Below are 9,722 nucleotides of genomic sequence, written 5' to 3'. Positions count from 1 at the left end.
TAATTTAACATTCTGTGCCTTTCAAGCTGCGCCCACAGTCAATATGTCTGATATGGACATCACGCTATAGACGAGTTCAGAAGCTCACTACTGCTGTCGCGGGTTCGGTCTTCTCCAGGTCCGGGCAACGTCACCTTTAGGGCTCTCCGCAATGTGTAAAGTATCTGCTGGAAATATTTAATAAGTCATGGAGGTCAGGGAAAGTACCTGACAGTTGCCAGCGCACACGTATTATTCTGGTGTTCAGAAAGGTAAATCGCTATCGCAGCTTTACGCCTTTGGACCAGTGAGCCTGAGTAGCTGCCTTGGCAAATTTATGGGGTACATGCACCTCGCAGGACTGGAGTGGTGGCTCCAACATCACTGCTTCTTCCCGCAGAAAATGTCAGGTTTTAGTCGGCACAGAGCAGCGGTCGATTGTGTTCCGGATCTCATCACATCTGTGGAGGACGCAAAGGTGCACAAGGAGACAGCGGTGGCAGCCTTCCTCAATGTTAAGCGGGCGTATGACTCTGCAGGCCACATTGCTGTCCTTCACGGTCTTGTTGATGCTGCCCAAGCCTTCGGAGCATTCTCATGGCTAACTAGTCTCCTCCATGGAGTTCCTCCACAAGAGCCCCCACACCGTCACCCTCCGTCATTAACTTTCTTTAATTAACTTTTTCATTATAAACGCTACAAAGTTGCCCCCATGAGAAAATCTGTTCCATTCGGTCACCTGATATCGTAACCGTTTTCACAACAAATATGCGTTCGATAGATCGCCCGCAAAAAAAAATCTTGAAGGAAAATCATTGCGCTTCTTAGGAGACGCGTCTTTCCTTCACCCCCGATGTGAGAGGGAGAAAGAGCACACTATCGCCTCTCGCGTCCTGGAAAAAGATTAAAAAGGAACAGAAAATGCAACGCAAGATAAGGCCAGTACCGAAGAGCCACTCGATACATTTCTTTTGTTTTGTTTCAGCAAGTTACAGCTCATCTACGCATGAGGCGGCACTGTGCTTCTTCCCCCTCTCACGTTGGGGATCAATGAAATACGCGTCTTGGAAGATGCGCAATGAACAAAATAAAGAAACAATGGCGTTCTTTCACGAATTTTTTGCGGGCGATCTATCGAACGGATTATTGTTATGAAAACGGCTACGTTATCAGGTGACCGAAAGGAACAGATGTGGGACAACTTCGTAGCTTTTATAATTAAAAAGTTAATTAATGAAAGTTAATGAAGACATTGCCTTTGGACTTTGCTAATACCCTCCTAAGGAGTGCCCTTCAGCATATGCTATATTGCAATTGATTTCATCTTGGAGAAAGTGTCATATATATATACATATTTAAAAATATATTCGCAGTTAGCTGGGACACCCTGTATGTTCCTCTCCCAAGTGGTCCCCACATTCGTCGGCATGTGATGAGACTATTGAGTAATCATTTCTTACTTTTTCTCACGTCCAGACGACCAAACCCTTAACCTACTCTTGTCATAGTGTCGCACATGCCTCGGTCGACCACACTGTAACAAAATCCCGAATTTTACAGAGAATAATTCTGTGTTGCCGGCATATGTGCTGTAAAGTAGTTATTGCAAAAAAAAAAGAAAGAAAGAAATCGTTGTTTGTTTGCTTGTAAGAAAAAAAAGAAAAAAAGAGGGGCAATTGGACTCCTCTCCCGACTTGTTCTGCTGCTCCGAACATAAATTATCTCCTTCCTTCCTCCCTGCCCCCCCCCCCCCCCCCCCAAAAAAAAAACTTCTCATGTGCTGTACTCGCGAGCTCGCTATTCACTATTCACATGTTCGTTATTCAGAAGAAACAAAATATAAAAAAGTGGAGTGCACACTGCAGAGCTCCCATAGGCGAAAGGAGAGCCCCATATATTAAAGGAATATTCAACAGCGAAAGCCCAGACCGGGCCCAAGAAGAAGAAGTTCGAACCCGACGGACGTGTTCCTTTTCTGCTGTCTTCTCTGATTTGATTCTCTCTGATTTGTTATTACTGAATCTGCTGGTCTACTGCTCATTCCAATCCCGTTGGATGGACGTGGGCAGAGGGAGACGCCGCGCATCAAGCGCCAGCGGCGACTCCCGGAGGTCTGCTCAGCCGCTTGGCGCCCGGAGCCGGTCACCGGTTTCCAGGTGCCAGAGCAGCGCTCTTGGGAGCGATAACGGGCCGCGGTCATCGACAACGGAGTTTATGCTCGGCCTCGACGGCGCTCCTGACCTGCAGGGCCCAGACAGCGCCTTACGCACGGAAGGCATGCTCGTCGGCGACCTACAAGGTCACCAACAGGGTGAGCCGCCATTTCAAGTCGTCACCCACAAAAAGAATCGTCCAGGGGGCATCCCGGTAGTCTTCAGGTGCAAGAGCGACTCTGATTCCTTCTGGAATGTGAACCCTGATCTTATCGCCCATGACATCCTAACAGCAACTCAGGAGAAAGTGCTCCATCACCGAATCAATAAGCAGGGCACTCTCATCCTTCATGTCTCCTCCGAGCATTCGGCGCGCAGACTGCTCAGCCTGAAGTCGCTCGCGAATATACCTGTCGAACCCCGTATTCCAGCTTCATACACTCGTACCACGGGCAGAATATCGGGTGTTCCCCGCCATTACAGCGAAGACCAGCTATTGGAGTTCTTCAAACCCCGTGGAGTCACCGCCGTTAAAAGAGAAATGGCCTTCTCCCGTGAAAGCGACGGATCTGCCACCGCAATCACGAAGTACAGCGTCCTCTTGACTTTCCAGCCGGGCCTTATGCTCCCTGCAGAGATTCCCCTTGGGTTCACGTATTACCGCGTTTCGGAGTACATTGACCCTCCTGTTCAGTGCTTCAACTTCAAAAGCACGGTCACTATGCAAAGGCCTGTCGTGGGCCAGAAAGATGTAAAGTGTGCTCTGGCCCACATGACTATAAAGAGTGCACTGCTCGGCGCGAGCCGAAGTGTGCCAACTGTGCCGGACCACATACTGCGACCTTTCGGGCGTGTAAAGTTGCCAAGGCTGCTGCTGCTGCCCATCGTCGACGGGTCCTGAATGGGAAGGCCAGCTCTGCGCCGCCAGATAAGCGACCGTCCCCTGGTTCTGCGGACCACTTCCCGAGCCTTCCTGAGCCTTCCCGAGTCTTCTCAAGCGTTCTGAGGAGTGAACAACCCTTAAGAGAAACAAACCAAGCACCCCGGTCTCACAAGGCCTACGCTTCAGTTGTCAAGTCAACAGCGCCTCCACCTCCTACAGTACCTGGCCCTCGCACGTCTGATGCCGATCGACCCCAAGTATCTGGGCCTTCTGTAGCAGGCTCCTCCCAGCTGCCCAAGGGACAGGACACCCACTTTGACGCTATCCTCCCCATGCTCTTCGCTGCGCTGCGCGCCATCGTTCACCAGTTTCCTGCGTCTGCTGGTCTGTCAGCAGTCCAAGTGCTGCTTGCTCTAAAGCCACTGCTCAACAGTTGCCTTCGTGCCCCTGCCACCCATAATGGATAATTGGATGCACCACTCGACGTCAGTGCGCTACGAAACCACGGCCATCTTCCAGTGGAATTCCAGAGGGCTACGGTCGAAGATATCGGACTTCCGCCAATTTGCATGGCGTCATAATTCCCTGTCATGTGTATCGCAGAATGTGGACTCTCGCCTGACTTTCGACTGCCTAACTATGTTACTCACCTTTCGGAGCCCCATGGTGCACGAAGCCGCGCTGCCATTTTCGTTCGTTCTGACATTCAGCGCGACGTGCAGGCGCAAGGTTTCGGCGAGTACGTCTGCTGTTCAGTCCGCCTGGGCTCCCTGGATGTCACATTAATATCTCTATACCTCCCGCCGGCAGTCAACTACAATGTCGATGATCTGGCTGCGCTCCTCGCCAGCCTTCCCCCGCCTTACGTGCTATGCGGCGATTTCAATGCGCATAATGCCATCTGGGGTAGTACCCACACCGATGCAAGAGGAGAGGGGCTCGCAAGCTTCTTTGCAGACCACAGTCTCTGTGTCCTCAACGACGGTTCACCCACGTTTCTCTACGGTGCGTTCCTCTCGTCGTGCCTGGACCTCACTGTCACCTCAGCGTGCTTAGCGCGGCGGCTCGTCTGGTGCGTGGATGCTGACACACTCGGTAGCGACCATCTCCCCGTTTTGATCGGCGTCAGGGGCATTCGTCAACTCGCCATCCCATCCTGTCAGGCGAACGGACTGGCAGAAGTACAAGGCGGCCATCGACTCGGTCCCTCTGAACGGCACGCTGGAAGACGAGCGCATTTTCCGGGACACCGTGACCAACGCTGTACAGGCGGCTACGACGGCTTTCCGTATACCTGAGCAGTTCTCTGCGGTGGACAGCGAATACGCTAGACTCCGTGCCCTACGTCGCCGTGCTGAGAGACGAGCCCGTCGAACCCAACTCCCTGCACACCAGCAAGACGCGCGTCGAATCCAGAAGACCGTTCAGTGCCATTTACGCAAGCTTGCGCGGGACCGCTGGCGAAGTTTTGCGTCCTCTCTCTCCCCCCGCACCCCCATGACCCGGATCTGGAACGTAATGAAGGGACTACCTTCTCCTGTCACGTTCCGGCACCCATTCTGTGCCCTGTCCCTAGCCACCGCACGCACGGAGCTGGATATTGCTACGGAATATTGCGCTCGCCTCGCAGCCGATCCCTCAGCCGACCAACTATCGGCTCGCGGCATTCCAGTTGCTTTGGCGTCGTCCGCGGAGCCGGCTTTGGATCTTCCGTTCTCGTTTCTGGAGATGGACTCTGCGCTGCGGGACTCCCCTCAGCACACATCCCCCGGGCCGGACCGAGTTACCTATAAAGCGCTTCGGAACCTACCGGATTCAGGTCGTGCTTGCCTCCTGCGGATGCTCAACGCCAGCTGGCAAAGGGGCCACGTCCCTCAAGTCTGGAAGACCCGCTATGGTTGTTCCCCTTCTCAAGCCTGGCCAATCACCCCGCAACATTGACTCCTTCCGTCCGATTGCCCTTACTAGCTGCGTGGGCAAGACGTTGGAACGCATGGTGTTCCGCCGCCTGAGTTGGTACCTCGAGACCGTGCGATTCTTCCCCGAAGTAATGCAAGGCTTTCGGCAGGGTCGGTCGGCGATAGATAATGTTATCGACCTAGTGACTGAGACGCAGCAGGCAAGAGCTGAAGATCGCATGACTGGTGCCGTCTTCCTGGACGTAAAGAAAGCGTACGATAGCGTTTTTCATAGCGCCATCATCGCGACACTGCAAGAAAGTGGTATCGGAGGCGCTCCCCTTCTTTGGATCCAGGACTTCTGAGCGACCGCTTTTTGTTTGTTCGGACCACTGAGGGGGACACTGACCCCCGCCCTGTTAGCCGAGGCGTTCCTCAGGAAGTGTGCTCAGCCCCCTGCTCTTCAATGTCATCATGGCCTCTCTTCCTGCCCTGCTGCCCCACCACACGCGCCTCACGCTATATGCCGACGACATCTGCTTATGGACATCTGCCGCTCGCCGCGACACCATTCAGCATCGACTGCAGGGAGGCTTAGATATTATCGTCGCGTTTCTCGCCGACCGCGGTCTCTCCGTTTCACCCAGCAAGACTGTGGCCATGGTGTTCACTCGTCGATCATTCACGACGTTCCCGCTCGTCATTGAAGGTTCACCACTGCCATTTGTCCCGTACTGCAAGTACCTGGGCGTGGTACTCGACCGTGACCTTTCCTGGTCTCGCCACATTAAGGCTCTTACAAGCAAGATCAACAGTTACGTGGCGGTTCTTCGTTGCCTCGCTGGTTTGCGATGGGGCCCATCCTTCTCTGACTCCGCCGTGTCCACCAATCTCTCGTGCTGGGTTCTCTCCGGATATAGCCTTCCCATCCTGCACGGTATCAGCCGAAGCAGAATCGAGATCTGCTCTTTAGCCAAGCCAGGAGCCTCCGCGTCTGCTATGGGAGTCCCTTCGACCACCGAGACATACTCTGTCCTAGCGAGGCACGTGAACCGTCGTCGATGTCCTGCGGGACGGGGCAACCCTCAGTGTTCTCGCACGGTACCTTACGCCGGCCCCCTCTCCACTACCTTCGCCACGTCGACGAAGACTGCCCAGCCTCTGACTTCGGTCGTGCTCTCGTCGCCTCGAAGGGTCCATCCCTGCACAGTTCTCCCTGCCCTTCGCACGCCCCCTGCGATGTGGACGCTTGCAAGACCCGAGACCTGTGCCACTATTCCCGGCCTCCAGAGGAAGAAACGATGTGCCTGTGACAGTAGCCCGCCAGCTCGCGCTCGAGCATCTTAGTTCGGCCTATCCTCTGAGCCACGCCATCTATACTGATGGATCGGTAGCGAATGAGTAATCTGCAGCGGCCTACTACGTCTCGCAGGGAAAACCGTGACCTCGCCCTCCGACTTCCCTACACAGTGTCCTCCACGGATGCGGAGAGCTGCTCGGACTGCTGGCCGCTCTGCGGTATATCGCAGAATCTGTGCCTGATGCGTGGGTCGTCCTCACAGACAGCAAGGCGTCTTGGCGCTCCTGTCCACATACCACCCGAGTGGCGTGAGCGATCTGCGTACCATGGTACTTCAGGAGTACGCCCAACTCTCCTCGGTCGGCCACCGTATCTGCCTTCAGTGGGTACCCCGGGTATACAGGGCTACACGGAAACACATGTGCTGAACGCCGGCTGCGAGACGCGCCGCGCTTGATGCGGCCACGCCGGTTGCCCCTACTACCGCTCCGGTGTCTGCGTGCCGCCTGCTTATACGGCGACGGCACCCGCTGTTTCTTGTAGACGCTATCCGACCTAATGCGTTCCTGCAGTCCATCGACCCCTCACTGAAGTTGTCATCGGCTGCCGCTGTACCGCGAGGAGGAGACCCTTCTACATCGTCTCCGGCTGAACATTGCCCTCACCCGTTCATCTCTGTTCAAAATGGGCCGCGTCTCACCTCCCACTTGCCCCTGCTGCGGTGTAGAAGACGATATTTTCATCATCAGCTCCTCCACTGTCAGCGTCACCACATCATCGGGCGTGCTCTGGCAACATCTCTCAGAGCTTGGATGCACGGACGGACGGACAGACGTTTCTCTCGCAACACTCCTTGGCCCTGTGCAGCGAGCTACCAGGTGGAGAGTCACAAAGCGGTGCTCCGCTGTCTGCGTAACACGGGTCTCCTGGGCTCCCTGTGAGCCCTGTGTTTCTCTCTCGGTCCAGTGGGCAGTCACCACAGCGCCTCCTCTTCGAACCTTGTCAACGCCTTGTGATTGTGTGACTGTGTGTGTGACTTTTCAGTTTTAGTTTTGTGTTTTAGTTTAGTTTTTCTTTTCCTTTCCTTTTCTTCTTTTTCTTTCTTCTTTTCCTTTTCTTTCTTCTTTTCCTTTTCTGTTCTTCTTTTTCTTTCTTCTTTTCCTTTTCTTCTCTTCTTTTTCTTTCTTCTTTTCCTTTTCTTTTGCCTTTCTTCTTCTCCTTTTCTTCCCTTTTCTTTTCTTATTTTTCCTTTCTTCCCCTTTTCTCCTTTCTTCCATTTTCTTTTCTTATTTTTCTTTTCGTCCCCCTTTTCTTTCCTTCCCCTTCCTTGCCTTTTCTTTTTCGTTTGGAAATAGCAAGCCGACCTTCGTCTGGCTGACCTCTCTTTCTTTTTCTTAATAAACATATTCGCCCCCCCCCCCCCCCCCCAGACCGGAACTGTGCTAAGTGCACGCCAAACGGATTTTCTGCCGTGTATAGCTCGGTGGCGCATATGCCGGAAATAGAGTTAGCACGTCTTGTACAGTAATATTTCGGAAATGTTGCTATATCGGATGAATGCTCACCTAATAGTACATGAAAAGGAAAAAAAAAAAATTCGGCCGCGATGGCCGGATGGTCACATTCTATGTTTTAAAAATTGATGAGTCAAAAAAGCCGTTTGCAATGCCCTACGCACGTCTTACTCGTCTATCAAACTCTGTCGTACCATGGCGATTAAAAAGGGGAAATCAACGACACAGAACACCAATGACGGAATTTCTTTTAATGCAGACATAGAGCAAGTTGCTGACTGACGTGTTCCTTCACGGGGTGTTTTCACGGATCGTAGAATGAATCCAATCCAGAACATAATTTACGCGCGCAAATACAGTAGGCTCGTTGGGCAAAACGCATAGACCACTTTTATCGCCTCCCCACGAGGTTATTCCAACTTGAACCCAACTTCCGTCTTCTCTTTCGCAGACGATTGACCTCCAGAGTCACCCTGGTGAAATAACGGTAACATTATATGAAGAGAAAGCGGGCGGAAACGAAGCACCGGCTCACCAGCCATATACAAACAGTGTGTTGATGGCAGTGCATAGTAATGATGCACGCATAAGAGGGTGATGTGATGGGACATACACCGTCGCTATGGCTTTACACTGCCCCTTTGTTTTTCTGGAGGCGCTGAAGTGAGGGCGACTATGCAAAAGTGTCCTGTTAGAGCCCGTCCGTTTAACGGGTGCAGGACAGGAACTGCATCTGCATCTGCTGCGCGGAGTTTGATCCTGGCCCAAGTATTTTCGCTTAACGTTGCTCATCGCATCGTCGCAGGTCATTTACCATGATGGCGCGCTTTCGTGGCTTTCGCTTTGAAGGCACACGAAGGTCCTACACCACCAGTGCACCATGATCCAAGAGGTTTCGCCCATTTTAAAGGGCTCTGCTGCCACCTTTTCTGAATTTTGTGGTCGCCTCTGTTACAATCCCAGTAGAAGGACAGTAGACATAGAATGCGTCGCTTATAATATGTCTTATGCAAGTCGTCGCTGAGGTGTTTTTGGCACCATGATACAATGTGTTTCGCCCGTTTTGCCGCTGCAAGAAATTATCCAGGGAGCGTGAACAGTTGCAGAAAAAGGCAGGAAAGCTGAGTCCCACGCCTCTCACCCTTCCGAAGATAATGGGAAGCTAGAATACGAGCTTAGAATAAAAAAAATGAACTTAAAGTGCTGTTGACTTCCTCAAAGATATTCGAATCGTGCAGAGGTATTAGATCAGATGCACTTGAAGAAGCTGTGCGTGCCGACTCCTCACCAGATGCATTAGATAACCCCCAAAACCGAATCTACACTTCCTCCCCCACTGTTGCCAGACTGATAAGGTAAGAATAGCTTAGGGGTTGATCTAGCACAGCGTTAGGCTGAATTGAACAAGACGGTGAAGTGGCTCGATCAAGGAATTAGGTAACATTTGTCTCAATGACGGGAGCCTTGGCCCGACAGCGTTGCGTTTTACTGCCCAATGAATGAAGTCATGCTAACTTCGAACTCCACCCAGTAAGCATGTCTAGGAGTTTACCAACTCAGGGCGTATGATTCAACTTCGTACAACCTGCCGACGTACTAGCCTGCGCGTCATACCGCGCCCTGTTATGAACCTTATCCGCCAATTTGCATGCTAAAACTGTAGTGACAAATACTTTGACTTACATAACACGCGCCTTTCCTCCTTCTTTATAGCCAGCACAGATCATGTCATCAGTGATATTCCAGCTGATGTGTTTGCGTAAGCTAGAGCGCACTCGTCGTTACTCAAAATGGGTAGGTCCACTTTTGCAGAATGTCAGCAGTGCTTCCACCTGAAAGAATCGGAGAAGAAAGTGTTTTTTTTTTTGGGGGGGGGGGGTTTATGCAGTTTCTGCGTTCTCTCAACGATTGCTCGCTTTGTACAAATTAGACATATTCACTTACAAAGCTTAGACGCTTTCACGGTACTTACTCAAAAGTCGCATCACATCACAT

Source organism: Ornithodoros turicata, chromosome 5, assembly GCF_037126465.1.
Source record: "Ornithodoros turicata isolate Travis chromosome 5, ASM3712646v1, whole genome shotgun sequence".
NCBI classification, from domain to species: domain Eukaryota; kingdom Metazoa; phylum Arthropoda; class Arachnida; order Ixodida; family Argasidae; genus Ornithodoros; species Ornithodoros turicata.
This window is presented reverse-complemented; position numbering follows the sequence as displayed.